We start from the raw sequence: 15,351 nt of genomic DNA, 5'->3' as shown, positions 1-15,351 counted from the left end.
TAACTGTCTTGTCAACCTGTTCCCAGGATTGTTCTTTCCAATGGCCCAGGCTCTTGTGGGATTTCCAATTTAAGTCTGTTTGGAAACTTCCCTCACATCATACTCCAGATGTGTTCGGGTCCAAACCCTCAGTGCAGGGCACTCTTCAAATTAGCAGGTGGGCCTTTGAGTCTTGCAGAGTTCAGACCCAGGAGCAAGGTCCCTAAATAGGTGAACCTCTCTTTTGAGCAGTGATACCGAGGGGGCAGCCCCATCGAGTCATTCTGAGCCACCATCAACCACAGCACAGAGGTCAGGGTCCCATAGCTTTTGGGAGGGAGAAGGAAAGCTGTGGTCTGCCTCGTTTGCCAGGAGGCTGGCATACTCTTATTTGAATGGCTTCTGCAGAATTAATATAGATCAGATAGCTTGCTTTCTTTTGAGGCTCTTACAACCAAATACATAAGACAGTATAAAACCAGAGCTTATCTGGATTTAAAGAAATGGAATCATTTTAAGAAGAAAGAAAATTCTTGCCTCTGGAAAAACAAGGTACAAATAGCCATGAAATCTGACCAGTGTAAATTTATTATTTGCTTAAACAAGAGGGAAGACCAAAAATTCTTATAAACCCAACAATTTCCTAAAAGTATAGCTCTATTTATTTACTTTTGTACTTAGTCTCTGCTTGTGGTTTGGGACACTTCATTTAAAACAAAAAGTTAAATAAAAATGTTTCTTGTAAAAAAAGAAAGAAAGGAAAAATGAATGTCTTCGCACTAGCAAAAGGCATGCTATAGAAAAGAATTTGACAGATGGAGCTCAGGCAACAGCAAAATTGGTTAGGAGAACCTGGGGTCAAGTCAAGATTCGCACACAGTCTTGAGAGCAGGGTGCATCAGACTGTATCAGGAATTCACACAAGGAGGCACCAAGAATCCCAGAGGGAGATTCAGGATATTAAAGTCAAGGGCCAGAGCTGAGTTAGTAATCAAATGAGAATTCGGGTGTCTTGAAAAAGAACAGGGATATCAGGCAAGGTGGCTCTTAACAGATTTCTTCCATATCAGCCAGCTTTCAATGGTCCAGTCTAATTTGTAAACAGATAAACCAGTGATGTCTTCAGGGTAGCTGAGGCTTCTGACACAATCACTGTGACAAAATTTCATTATGTGAGGATACTGAGAGAAAAATGCACATAAAAACTCGTCCAATAAGTCCATGTATCTAAAAGGCATTCTATATTTTTCATAATCTGTTTGTCACATGTGAGAAAGATTCCCTTCAACAGGAAAAAATGGTTTCAAATTGGATATCCACTCCGAAGTATGAAGACCCTGTATCTTTTTGCTTTCCTCTTATGTTACCCATCAAACAGCAAATAAAGCCGTGTGCATAGGTTTGGGGAGAGTCCCCAGTGAGGGCTACTGTGAAGACAAATGGTTAATGTCTGCTCTCCCAGCTGCTCAGTTAATTACTGTAATAGAAAACATCTTGAGGGAAAACACTGCATACAGTTATTAGCAATTAACCCACAACTCTAAAAATCACAATTCTTACTAATAATAGAACATTGCCCAGCCAGCCTAATTATACTCTCTACACAAGAATCTTGTATTTCCAGAAAATGTGAATTCTTGTAGGTTACTACTATTTAAAATGCAAGTAGGAAATTGGGATGAGGAAGATTACATGGAGGAATGCAAAATGGAGCGGAGTAGATGGAAACAGAGGGGGCATGATTTATGTGGTAATAGACTAATTCCCAGACGTGCAGATGATTCAGATACATAAGTCAAAGGAACTTCCCTCTGAGTGTTTATGACATTACAGAACCCGGTGGTGTTGATGGTTAATGGTACCAAAGTGGTAAAGAAGGTGGAATAAAATAATGCAGGGCAGGAGAAATCCATCAAATAAAATAAACGGGTGTGGCATTGCTTTGTTTTTCCTTCAATCATGAAATCTTCTTAGATCCTGCACAATCATGAAGCACAAATGCTTTTCCTCTCATTTGGATATGCTGCTTCTGTTGTTTCCCATATTGTGGACCAGTCTTCTTGCCTTTCTAGAACACCCTGAGTTTATTCTTGGCTCAAAATCTTATTGCTTGCATTACTTCTGTCTGGATATTGGTCTCTCGGATTTGGTATGACTGCCTCCTTCTCAGAATTCAGGTATCTTCAGGCCTGATCACTCTACACGATAGCCCGCCTCCCCTTTCTCTTTCTATCCTACAGCATTCTTTCATTTTTCCATACATACACCTAATAGAGTAGCCTATTCTGTTATTTCTTAATTCTTCACATTAGGCTGTATTTATTGACTTCCTTCCTGTTTTGGATCCATCATACCCCACTTCCCAAACCTTCCTTTCCATTATGTTTTTAGTAGCTGTATCACAGATCTGCATCGATATTTGCTTTATTTTATATATGGCATATTGTTTACAACTACACCAAATAAAGTCTTAGGATATTTACTTTCTCAGTAAACTTTGTTTTTTATACAGTTAATAATCTTGCTGTGTTTTTTTCTCATTCATCAGTAATTTTCTCCTCAAGTGCTCTGCTGCCTAGAAATAATGTCTATGACTCCCAAACACATTAAAAGACCCTCCTCCCTTTTGATCTTCTAGAGATTTTTCCATACTCTTTACTTATTCGCAGTTGGTAAGATGCTTTTTAATTCTGGCTCACAGTTTGAGTTATAAAAGTTCCCTTCGTCACCTTCCTGGAAATAGTATTTCCCATGTTTTCTGGTTTCCGTATTTTCCTTTCTTAGCTCACTTTCTCATTTTTGCTGGGACATTTCCTCCACTAGCTTCCTGTGAAAGGGTATTTGAGTGCTCAGTTTTTTTGAGCTTCTATATGTCTGAAATGCTCTTCTCTTAAACTTGAGTGATAGTTCAGCTGAGTCTGGAATTCTAGATTGAAAGCCATTTCCCTCAAAACTTTGAGGTTATAGTTCCCTTATTTTATATCACTGTGTTTGTTTTCAGAAGCCCAGTGCTATTTGGAATGATGTCCTTTGCATGTGTACTATCTCTGCCCCTTTTAGAATTTTCTCTCTGTCTATGCTGTTCCAAAATGTCATGATGATGTGCACCAGCATGAGTCATCATCCCACGAACTCTGTGCACTCAGTCCGTCTGGAGATTCATGTCTTTTGGTTTTTAACTTATTTGTTTGATAATTTCCTTACCTTTGTTTTCTCTTTTCCTCTCTTTCTGCTTCTCCTGCATTAATCCACTAATTTTATTTCTTTTTCTTTCCTAGTTTCTCTCTCTCCCTCTCCTTCTTTTACCGTCTGGGAGATTTCCCTGATTTATTCTTAACCTTTCTATAGATTTTTTCTTTCACTGTAATTATCCTATTTTTAATTTCAAAAAGCTTTTTCTCAAAGTGCTCCTTTTCCATAGCAAACATTTTTTGTGTATGTGAGTGTAATATATCCTCTTTCTGAAGATAATAATTCTATTCTGGGAGGGAAGGAGGGTTTTTCTCCCCCCTTTTCTTTCAGGTTCCTTTTATCTGTTTTTTCGTGTGGTCTTCACATACTGGAAGCTTTCTTTATATCTGGTGATCCTTGGCTGATTATATTTAAGAGGAAGCACTACAAATATTGTTGCAAAGAAGCTCCGTTTTGGGGGTGGGAGTAGCCATGTGGTAGACTTTAATGGAGAGTTATCAATCACTGACCTTTTTGTTGGGGTCTCCAGAAAACAATCGTCCAAACTCCTGCATGGTGTAAGATATACACCTGGAAATGGGTTTTCTGGGGACCACAAGTGAGAAGGGCCATGAAGGGCCTTCTGTTCATCCTGTGGACTTTCACCTAATGCTCCTGTGTTTAACCCTCTGCTAACCCTCGTTTTTCACTGAGTCAAGGATAGACCCCTGAGGTCCGTTTTTCCAGAGAATATGTCACCTGGCTCTTGAGGGGTATAAGGAGAAGGGAACATCAGGAAGTCAAGAATCCTACTTATCTTACAACCAGATCCCACATTTTAGGCTCAAACATCACCCACTCCTTCCAGGTTTCTTTAAGCACAGAATCTCCCAGGCATTCTCTCTGGGGAACTAGCTCATTCTCCTCTCCTAGGCATTGCCTTTTACAGGCACCTGCCTTGTAACTTTTGTGACTTCCGTCTACCAAAGCAGTTCGTAATCCTGCTTCAGGCTTCTGTCTTCCAAACACTTCTTGAAGTAGTCGATCGGTTGTCTCTGCTCTCATTCCTATCGGTTGATAATATCTTAAAACATTTCTTTACTCTTCATTTAGTAAAGTCTAGGGAGGGAGAAGACACAAAATAGTGTGATCAATTTACTATATTAAACTGAAACACTATGCTTTTTTCCCGCAACACAGCATCTATTTTTTAAACTAGTTGCTATATTTATCTAAGACAGGGGTTTTCAAACTTTTGTGTGATTCAGAATCATTTGAAGGGCTCGTTAAAACAAATTGCTGTGCCCCATCTCCAGACTGGCTGATTCAGTAGTTGGGGGAGGGGCCTGAGAATTATTTCCAACAAGGTTCCGACCTATGCTGATGCTGCTGGCTTGAGAACCACGCTTTGACAAACACCGATTTACATGTATGGATTTTTAGTTTAATTACCACTGGTTCTGGGCTTTCATATCCAGAGGTATGTGCCTGCTGAATGCCTACTCATCCTTTATAAGTACCCCATATACATCCTCTGGACCACATAGAAAGCATATCCTGCTCCAAACTAACCCCTTTCTCCTCTATATTTTATTCTACTTGTTATACTAATCACATTGGACAAGTCACATGTCTGACTTTCGTGGAAGAGAATAAACTCCATGCATGTAGCGTCTATCTTATTATTTACTTAGATTCTTCTACCTCTTCCTCCATCTTCCCTTTTCTCCCACTTCCCAGCCTTCTTCTCTTACTCTTCCCCCTGTTCCTCCTTCTCATTTCTATTACGGGACTCATTGCCTCACATATAGAGGCGTGATGAACTGAAGTTATGTTACCATGGGCAATAATACGTAGGACATAAGTGCAGAATGGTTTCTCTCAGAAATGGTGAATGTCTTAATTCATTCATCAGTATGTCATGTAACTGATGACAGGCAAACTCTTGAAGTCAGGCATGCAGATTACAGCAGCTTTACTTAAAGTGGCTGATCTGTGAACTCTTCATTACCTGGTCCTGAGGATGATAAGGAGCTTACCTCAGAAGGAAATCGATGGACCGCTTACTTCATTGGGAAACTCTTGTCATTAAAAAAATGTCAACTGAACTAAACGGCTTGCCTAGTGATGTAGTCAGCTTTCATTCTGGCATAAGCTTCTCATCTTGTCAGGGACCAGTAGGAAACAACGTTGTAGTTTGGCACTGGTCAGCAAACAGCACTTAAAAAAAAAAACTTAGGATATAATTCACATGTTTTAAAATTTACCTTTCTAATGTGTACAACTCAGCGCTTTTTAGCATTTTCACAGTAGTACAACCATTATGACTACTTAATTCCAGAATGTTTTAATTACTCCCCAAACAAATCCTGTACCCATTAACAGTCACTCCCCATTTCCCACTCTCTCCCAGGGCCTGGTAACTACTAATTTACTTTCTATGTTATATTTCTATGTATTTGTCTGTTCTGTACTTATAAATGGAATCATAAATAAATATGTGGCTTTTGTGTCTGGCATCCATATTGTAGCATACTTCTTTCTTTTTATGACTGAATACAATATATTATACTGTATGGACATACCACATTTTGTTTATCTGTTCATCAACCAATGGACATTTAGGTTCTTTTCACTTTTGGGCTTTTATAAATAACACCGTTACAAATATTCTTGCACAAGTTTTTGTGGGGACATATGTTTTTCATTCTCTTACAGTAGACTGCTGGATCACATGGTAGCTCTATGTTTAGCGTTTGGAGAAACCACCAAAATATTTCCAAAGTGGCTTTACCACTTTACATTCCCATCAGCAACATATGAGAGTTTTAATTTCTTCACATCATTGCCAACACTTACTGCCTCTTTGATTATAACCATCCTAGCATGTGTGAAGTTGTATTTCATTGTGGTTTTGAATTGCATTTCCCTAGGTGCTAATGATGTTGAGCATCTTTTCAATGGGCTTATTGGCTATTTATATATCTTGGAGAAATGTCTGTTCAAATTATTCTCCCATTTTTTATTGTTGAGTGGTAAGCATTATTTATATAAGCTAGATACTAGTCCCTTATCAGATATATGATTTACAAATATTTTATTCCACTCTATGCATTGTCTTTTCCCTTTCTGGATACTGTGGTGATTGCACTTTGGGTACCACAGCTCCATAGATGAAGTTGCCTGTCTCATATGCTACATAAAACAGTCACAACTATGGAAAATATTCCTGGTGCCAATGTGTACTATGTTTGTAAGAAAATGTAGGATAATGAACTTTCCAATACATTAGCTTTGGGCTGGTGACTTGGGGCCCCAGCTACAACTTGGGCCTGTCCCTCTAGAAAATGTCTGACGTTGCTGCCTGTTGTCTCATGTGGGGCTGAAATGGATACGTCCAGACCCACATTAGGTTCGATACCTTTTCCTTAGGTGGGTATTTTTACTTATTTACACCGAGGTTCATTAGCCACTAGTTTGCTCACTTACTCACTCTTGTGAAGTCCTCCTCTGATCTATCTGTATTGAGTTAGAAAGGAGTGGAAAATTCTATACTATCAGGGACTGATTTTGATCTTTCCTGGATATGAAAGCTTAGTTTAGAGAAGGAAAGCTAATGGCACAGTATGGGTAGCTTTCTGCAGCCTTGGCCTAAACAGCTGAGTCGACCATGAAGCTGTGTTGCTCCATCTGTGCTTCTTTAGGATCAGCTCTATCCACATTCTTAGCACGGTCAGCTGTAGATGCATTGGTCGTGGCTGTTAGGATTTGATCAGTTACCCAAGGCATTTAGACATGAAAAACAGGAATTCAGAATAGAAGTTTCAGGGAAAGCGATTTTGGTGTTCACTTTTTACTCTTTGACAGAAAAAAAATGTGAGGAAATGTGAGCCTTATGCAAATAATAGTAAGAGAACTCTTCATATATAAGAATGAGCTCTAAGGCACCCCACATAGCCAAAGGAGTCTTGAAAAAGAACAAAGTTGGAGATCTCACATTTCCTGATTTCCAAACATACTACAAAGCAACAGTAATTAAGATGGTATGGTACTGGCAAAAAGATATATACACCAATAGAATAGAATAGAATAGAATAGAGAACCCAGATATAAACCCTTACATATATGGGCAAACAATTTTGACAGGGATGCCACAACTACAAAAAGAGGCAGTCTTTTCAACAAATGCTGCTGGGAAAACTGAACATCCACATGCAAAAGATTGAAGTTAGATCCTTATCTTACACCATATACAAAAATTCATCTCAAAATGGATTAAAGAGCTAAACATAAGACCTAAAACTATAAAAGTCCTAGAAGAAAATGAAGGCGAAAATCTTTAAGATACTAGATTTGGCAATTATTTATTGGGTATGACACCAAAAGCACAGGCAGCAAAAATAAAAATAGACAAAGAAGTCTACATTAATTTTAAGAACTTCTGTGTATCAGAGGAAACAATCAACAGAATTAAATGCAACCTATGGAATGGGAGGAAATCTTTGCAAGTCATATATCTGCTAAGGGGTTAATATCTAGAATATATAATGAGCGTCTACAATTCAGCAACAACAAACAAAAAACAAATTATTTGGTCAAAAAATGGACAAAGTATAGTTCTTTAAAGAAGATATACAAATGGCAAAAAAAAAAAATACATGAAAAGATGCCCAACATTACTAATTGTAAGAGAAATACAATTAAAACTACAATGAGATATCATCTCACACCCATTAGGATGATGACTATCAAAAGAATAGAAAATAACAAAGTGTTGGTGAAGATAAGAGAAATTGGAACCCTTGTGCACTGTTGGTGGAAGTATAAAAAACTGCAGCTGTTATGGATAACAGAATAGAGGTTTCCCCCCAAAATAAAAAATAGACTTAACATATGATCCAGCAACCCCACTTCCGAGTATATATCCAAAAGAATTTAAAGCAGGATCTCATAGAGAAAGTTGCACACTCACATTCATTGCAACATTATTCACAATAGCCAAGAGGTGGAAGCAACCCAGATGTCCAACAACAGAAAAATGGATAAACAAAATATGGTATGTACTTAACAGTGGAATATTATGCAGTCTTTAAAAAGAAGGAAATCTGTCATGTGTTACAACATGGATGAACCCTGAGGACATCATGCTAAATGAAACAAGCCAGTCACAAAAGAACAAATACTGTATGATTTGACTCAAAAGTCTAAGGGAGTCAAAATCATAGAAACAGAGTAGAAAATTGTTTGCCAATGGCTCAGAAGAGAAGGGAAGGGGAAATTAGTGTTTAATGGGAATAGAGTTTCAGCTTTGAAAGATGAAAAAATTCTAGAGATCTGTTATACAACAACGTGAATATACTTAACACTACTGCACTTTATATGTAAAAATGGTTAAGACAGTAAATTTAATGTTGCATGTTTTTAACACACACATGCACACACACACACAGAGAATTAGCTGTGCAAAGTATAGTTTCTAAAAAAGTACAAGTCAAATGTGTAAATGAGCAAATCTTCTAATTGTGTTCTAATATATGTAATTCTGGAGTTGGTAATTCTATTATAATTCACATCTGATTGGTCAAGTCTTTATGGCCCATGAGTAGCATGGTACTGAGAAATTATATATTAATTACTAGACAAATATTTTAGGGGTTTATGCTAAATTTATCATTGTCCTTAAAAAGAGAGCTTTGGTTTGTAGGGACAAAATTTAGTGGCAGATGAAACTAAAGTGAGAATGATTTTTCACATCTTGGTGTGACAATCCCAGTTGGTTCCTGGGTGAACTTCATTCTGTTTTGCCTGACATCAAGATTTCAATGTACATGGCTCATTAGTACTTGGAGGCATTTCTATAATGGCAATTTATTACACTTTCAGGTGACAGAATCTGTCCTTTGAAGAATTGCTTTCTGACCTCCTCCTCTTTCAACCCACAACACCTGCCAAATGAAGTGGCCTGCTCTCTTTTCCTGTCCCCATGCTGACACTGGAAGTTTTTGTGTGCAGGAGAGCAGGGCTGAAAAGCTTTGGCAGGAAGGTTTTTGCAGCAGTCTGCCTGTCGAACTGCATGGATCAACAATTTCTCAATTAGAAGAAGATAGACGAGAAGATAAAGTAGGTGGTGGCTGTAAAGCTTCAAGCAGCAGCTGAGGAAGATTTTGAGAACATCTGGTCGGAATCTATTTCTTTTTAGGTAAGCATTCCTTTTTACAACCAGCATCATAAAGCATGAAATTGGCTTACCCCGCCTCCTCCTAACAAGGGAGAAGCTGGTTAGATTTATTACTCCTTTGATACAGGTCTGGAGAGAGTGGGGTAGCATGTGGCATTCCCACTGGAGGTCCCCCCCAACCCCAATCCTTTGGATGCCTCTCAGAGAGAACATTTGTCTGCTATATCAAATTTATTTTTAAAAACCTGTCCAGGTTGTCAGTGTAAGAGATCATTCACAGAAATGAAACCCAATTCACGATATTTCTCTCCCCATCCCCACATGAAATTTACGTCCGAGCAAGGGATGCCATCAATACAAAACTTTTCTCTCTTAATTTTAAAAATTGGTTCTTTGTGTATGTGGCTCATTCTCTTGCTTTGTCATTTTAAAATGTCTTTCACTTCGGGCAATAAATACTGATTGAATTGTTTTGTCTGTATCTGGCTTCATTTTTTGTGTTCACAGCATCCCCAAACCACCAAAATGCATTGTTCTTTTAATATGTAAGGCTGTAACTAACAGGTTTCATAATGCACCCCTTTTTTTAGAGAATAGCATAGTCAACCAATCAAACCAAATCACAAATTATTTAAATTGTGTGAATAGATTGCAAAAGGAGAAGTGAGTTCAAATTAGGGTCTTCTAGTTCATGGAAAATTTTAAATCCTTATACTAGAAGAGTATGTTTCATTTACTAATAATTGCTTACATGGCATTGTGTTTCTAATATCATCCATGCTAGAATAATTTGAAATCAACCTTACTTTATGACATATACACAAATATATTTAATACACATATTTAGCCTGTCTCATCCAAAGTGCTTTAAAAGTTCATCTATAATAAACATGCTTTAAACTAACGTACATAAAAGGAAATTTTTCTGACTTGGGATTTTCAGTTTACTGATTCACTTGCCTTGCACCCAAACTAAACATGCCCTTTACTAAACAACCATGCAGTCAGGTAATTTGTATAGATTCCTGTATTTCCCCCATTATTTTTTAGCTCTTAAAATAGCTCTTAGTTTCAGCTGTGGCTTACATAAAATTTAGCCTCATAATAAAGAAGGTCTATTATTTATGCAAGGCTTTCTGTAATATAAAGAAAGAAAATGATTAGGAACTTTTTACACTCCAGGAGGGAATGAGATTAGTTGAAGATAGAGCCCTGCAGAGTTAAAACTAGTCAAGAAGCAAAGAAAGGTTTAGCAAATCACAGGAATTTCCACGTACAGCTCATCTATATTGTCATCTTCAGGTATGCTATACATTTTCATTAAAACAATTAAAATCAAACTGGATTGAAATAACCTGGAGTCTTTAGGTTTCATCCAAAAGACCAACTAGAAATTGAATTAAAGGAAAGGATTAATCTTTTCACCTCTCCTTACTTATCCAGAAGGGAGGAAAACAGCCCCATCTTATGAAGTCACTACACTCAGTTCAGGAGTCACCATTACTGTGAACAAAGTTTCTTTTTCTAACTTTCTACCCCACCTGCCCTTTGGTCATTTCACTGTTCATTTAGCACCTCACTAGAAAAGGGAGAGGAAAAAGAAGAGGAGGTGAAATTAAGCATTCAACTTTGTTACTTGGTAACAAAGGTGACAAAGAGGTTCAGGAGAAGTTAAGAGTTAAAAATAGATGTTAAAATTATCAATGTGTTTCAAGGACTCATGCTGGGCATGCCATTATCAGAACTAATTAAGAGTTAGCCGAGTGACAATGCATTTCTGTGACAGATGTCAGCACTGTCCCCAAGTCCACTCTCTCTGCGACTAGACAAAGTCTGGTCCCTGTATAACCAGTATTTAGGGAAAAAAGAAAAAAGAAAAAAAAAAAAAGAAAGAATCCCTGTTTTATAAAATAAGGGGTTCAAATAACGATTTCTACTGTGCAAATGGCTTCAAAATTGTGTTTGTTAAAGATGTATGTTGAAAGATAGATAGCATCTAGTTGTATATTTATCATTTTCACTTTAAGTTAAACTTCAATTAAAAAAGTGAAAAATAAAAGTATGTCCAGGAGAAACAAAAGACGCTGCAGGGTGGTATGAATTCCAACTCCACAAATCAAGGAGGGCAAAGTCACAGAATGTGAAATAATTCAGGAGTGGTATGGTTCTATCACACCCTCAACTTTTTCTTTCTTTTCATAGAAACCCCAGAAGTTTGCCCCTCAGTCTCTCGGGTAAATGCCCAATTGCTTCTTTAGCTGCAGAAAAGGCAGAAAGAAAAGAAAGGAGAACAAAGGCTCAGAAGACTGACTCTAAGAGCCAGACGGTTAATTCAACTGTGAAGTGCAGAGGGGAGACCAAAAGACCATTTGGGGAAGATCACTTTAGGGCTTCTAGGACTGAGGAAATCAGGTGGTACCACTTTAAATGTGTAACTATGAGTGAGTCATTGGAGAGCCACTTTCCGTAAGTTTGGGAATCAAAGAAAAAAGTTGCCCCGCTGCAGATTATTCCATTCCCTGCAGGGCTAAACTGCAGATTATGGCTTCGGAGCCGGGCTGTCCTTATTAGAGGGCACAATGCACCATAGATTTTTATTTTCACGAAAAAGACTCCAGAGGTTTGTGGCCTTCCAGACAGCAGCTGGCGCCGGGCAGAGGCATCGCTTCGGGCCGGAGCTGCTGGCGACCGCGCGACGCTTGGCTGTGCGTCCCAGGCAGTCGGGCCAGCGCCGCAGCCACAGCCTCGCGTTCCGAGCAGACGCTGTTCCCTTCTGGAAGGGCTCTGGGGGCTCGCGACTGACTGCTCCTCAGCAAACTAGAGGGAAGAGGAGCTGGTTTGAAGGAAAGGAGGAAGTAGATTTGGAAAAGGATTGGCTCCTCCTTATAACTGATGTCTGAAGGGGGTGAGATAGATGGTGGCCAAATAAATGGAAGGGAGAGGATCCCATTTGGAGTAACGAGGATTTCTGGATGAGCCGACGATGTGTCCTGCAACTGTCGAGTTGGCAGGAGATTTGACTCTATCAACTGCTGTTTGGTTCCCACTTCAAACGCACCTCCCCCCAGCTTGTGTTCTGACCGACTCCGGAGACTTGGGTTGGGTGCGAGCAGAGCAAGAAAGAATCAAAAGTCAGCCTTCCTTTGGTCTCTGCTTGTGGCAGATGCACAGCTGGCTTGGTTCTGAGCAGGTTGGTGTCTGAGGGGAAGCCAGAGCTGCTTCGCCTCTTTGGAGGGTTTGGGTATGTGTGGTGGGGGGTGGGGGTGGGGGGGTGGGTAGGAAGTGGTGGGGAGCAGAGTTGGGCGGGAGGATTGAGCAGAGCCCCCTACGTCGCGTCTCAGATGCCCTTCCAGCCCCCAGTGTCCAGCCACTGCCTCACCGCCTCCGGGCCGCTTGTGGAGAGGAGGGGTGAGGAGGGCGCGGGGGTGGGGGGCGCCCAGCAGCGCCAGCCCGTGGTGGCGGCGGGGCTGTCTCTTTAAGCGCTCCAGAGGGGCCGGGCCCGGAGGGCTGCGAGCGCGTTTCCATGGCACCAAGGCTGCGGGGGCTGCGGGGCCGTGGGGATCGCAGGTTTCCAGTCGCTCCCGGCGGAGCAAGGGTGCGCATCTCGCCGGCCCAGGCGCCTCGGGGGCTGGCCCGGCCTCAGCGCCCGAGCTCTCCCAGTCGGCGGTGCTGCCTAGTGGGGCAGAGCTGCTGCCGCGCCCTGCGCAGGGAGACGCACCTCGCCGGCCCCGCGAGCCCCGCACACCAACTTCTGTCCGGCGAGCTCAACTTCTGTGCCGGGCTCGGACTCGCGGAGCCGGAGTGGCGCTCGGCGCGCAGCCGGGGTGGCGGCTGATGCCGCTCCGCCCCGCGGAGATGACCTGGCGACTGTAGCTCTGGTGCTTCTGCGCCTGGGTGGCCGCCGGCTGGCCGCCAGGCAGCGCCCTTCAGCTCCGGCCGAGCATGTAAGTGGTACCCGCGCGCTCCGTGACGCGTGGGGAGAGCCGGCCCTGTGCGCCTCCTCCCACCGCGGACTTGCTGCGGCCCCTGCGACCCGAGCCGTTCCCTCCGGGAAGGGGTGCAGGGCGTGAGCTGCCAGCGGGCAGCGGGCGGGGTCCGTGGGCTGTCCCAGACCGAGCGCGGCGAGAGCGCGGTCCTCAGCGCGTCCTCGGGCAGAGACCGCTATCCAGGGCTGTGTGCTTCCTACCTGACTGATACTTTCTCAGCTGCTGACAGAATTTCACCACCTCCCACCCCCGCCCGGTGTGCGTGTGTGTGTGTGTGTGTGTGTGCGCGCGCGCGCGTGTGTGTGTGTAAGAGAGAGAGTTAATTTCCTGTTTGGAAGAGTAATTGACTAATTACAAGTTCCACTTTCTGAAAGGGTTTTGAAAGAAATCATGTTGAACAGAGAGTTTCTTGACATGTTCTTTCTAGAGACCAATGGTCTATATCTATCTATCATTTATTATTATTATTATTTTCTGGAGAAATATCTCATAGTCCGGAGGAGTGGGTTATTCCACAGGTTTGATGAGAGGCGAATCCTGCCCGGCTCATTTGCCGAAGTGAGGAGCTGGGGAGGCGAGTATGTCAAGGGCTGAATGCGCGGCCACTTAGATGCTAACCCGGTTAGGAGAGAACTACAGAATGGGGAGATGACAGAAACGCATCCTCTGAGGATGGGGCATGGTTTTATTTCCAGATTAGAAGTGATGAACGCTAGGAGATACTCATTCTTGGTCACTGTGTCAAGCATAGCGAGAAGCTCAGGGGAAGTCTGAATGTTTACCAATTGCTGGGTCGCCTTGACTGCCTGAAGAAGTTTGCACTGAATTCTGTAGCATCAGGGGGATCATCCCCTAACTGTCTGAGACAGAAGCCAAATCTAATTCGGCTTTTCCTTTCTGCTCTTGAGCGGTTATGAATAGACGCCAGAGGATTTTGAACATTTAAATGTGTATGCTACTTCTTTGCTTCATCTTTGATTTTCTGAAATGTGAATGCTTCATAACGGAAAAATGGTTTATATAAGTACACAAAGCCATCTATACCTTTCTGGGTCTTGACTTTTTATTGTCAGAAAAATACTATTTTTGGATTCACTTTCTATTTCCCTATTTCATCCTTCTCATGTGAGATTCAATTTGCTACCTGGTTACTGCAAATGTCACTAACTATAAATCTTGAGACATGGCCAGGGTGCAGTGACATCGTAGAACTTCTTTCCTACATAGTTTGTAAATACATTTTTGGCAGAAATGCAAGGAGTTTCTGGGTAGGTGATTTCTCTTACATTGATAAGATGTATCTTGTTTATTTGAAGAGAAGGTTGATTTAAGCTTTTCCTCTCCAGTTTATCTCAGAAAACACATCTTACTTTGGGTAGCTTGTGTGTGTGCATAAGCCTCCATTTCTTAGACACTGCTTTTTAGCAAGCTTGCTGGCTAGCCATGCTCTTACCTTTATCAGTGCTGTTATTAAAGTGGACCCTAGCTGGCTTATAGGTATCTACCCATGCACATGAGACAGAATAATCCCTTTGGGGGGCACTGAGAAATAACAGAAATACCACGACACTTTTTATGTTGCTTAGCTGTTTTACCTTTTTTTTAGTATTGATACTTTTGTTGAAAAGGCTAGAAGGATGACATTGCATTTTTTTAAAGGACACTGCTACTGTAGCTCATTTATCAGGTGACATGAGATTGGATATTAAAACCAATATAAATTCTTGGGTGTTTAATAGAGATGCTGTTTCTGGGAGTTATTGAGATCACTCTGATGACTTGTAGTACTTTCTGAAAACTGGATGGGAAGAATCCAATCAAATTTTTATTTAGTCTTCCCTGGTATTAGAGTTAATGGTTTCTTCAGCAGAAACCATGTTGGAATTTAGTGCTCGGTTTTTACAGATGCCTTTGCAATTGTTGTAGGCATGCAGAATCCAACCAGGTATAGCACTTGGCTTCCACACACCTGTCTATCTATTAAATTGAAGAGAATTCTTCCTGAGATTTTTATTGACCTCTGAAATCCATTATCGG

General features: G+C 41.1%; 2 protein-coding genes across 4 annotated transcripts in view; both read left to right on the top strand.

The window, feature by feature from the left end:
- The window catches only part of LOC116665336, a 101,110-nt gene extending 91,310 nt beyond the window's left edge, over positions 1-9,800 (top strand). For both annotated transcript variants that reach the window (XR_004321958.1, XR_004321959.1), the window contains exon 4: positions 9,034-9,800. The gene's annotated coding sequence lies outside the window, so the exon portion shown is untranslated. The remainder of the gene's footprint in view (positions 1-9,033) is intronic.
- Positions 9,801-12,813: 3,013 nt separating this feature from the next.
- LOC102518431 (EGF-like and EMI domain-containing protein 1) overlaps positions 12,814-15,351 on the top strand; it is a 497,761-nt gene continuing 495,223 nt past the window's right edge. For both annotated transcript variants that reach the window (XM_032484700.1, XM_032484705.1), the window contains exon 1: positions 12,814-13,272. The gene's annotated coding sequence lies outside the window, so the exon portion shown is untranslated. The remainder of the gene's footprint in view (positions 13,273-15,351) is intronic.

Source organism: Camelus ferus, chromosome 1, assembly GCF_009834535.1.
Source record: "Camelus ferus isolate YT-003-E chromosome 1, BCGSAC_Cfer_1.0, whole genome shotgun sequence".
NCBI lineage: Eukaryota > Metazoa > Chordata > Mammalia > Artiodactyla > Camelidae > Camelus > Camelus ferus.
The sequence above is the reverse complement of the archived record's forward strand: the minus strand, read 5'-3'. Positions and strand labels throughout refer to the sequence as shown.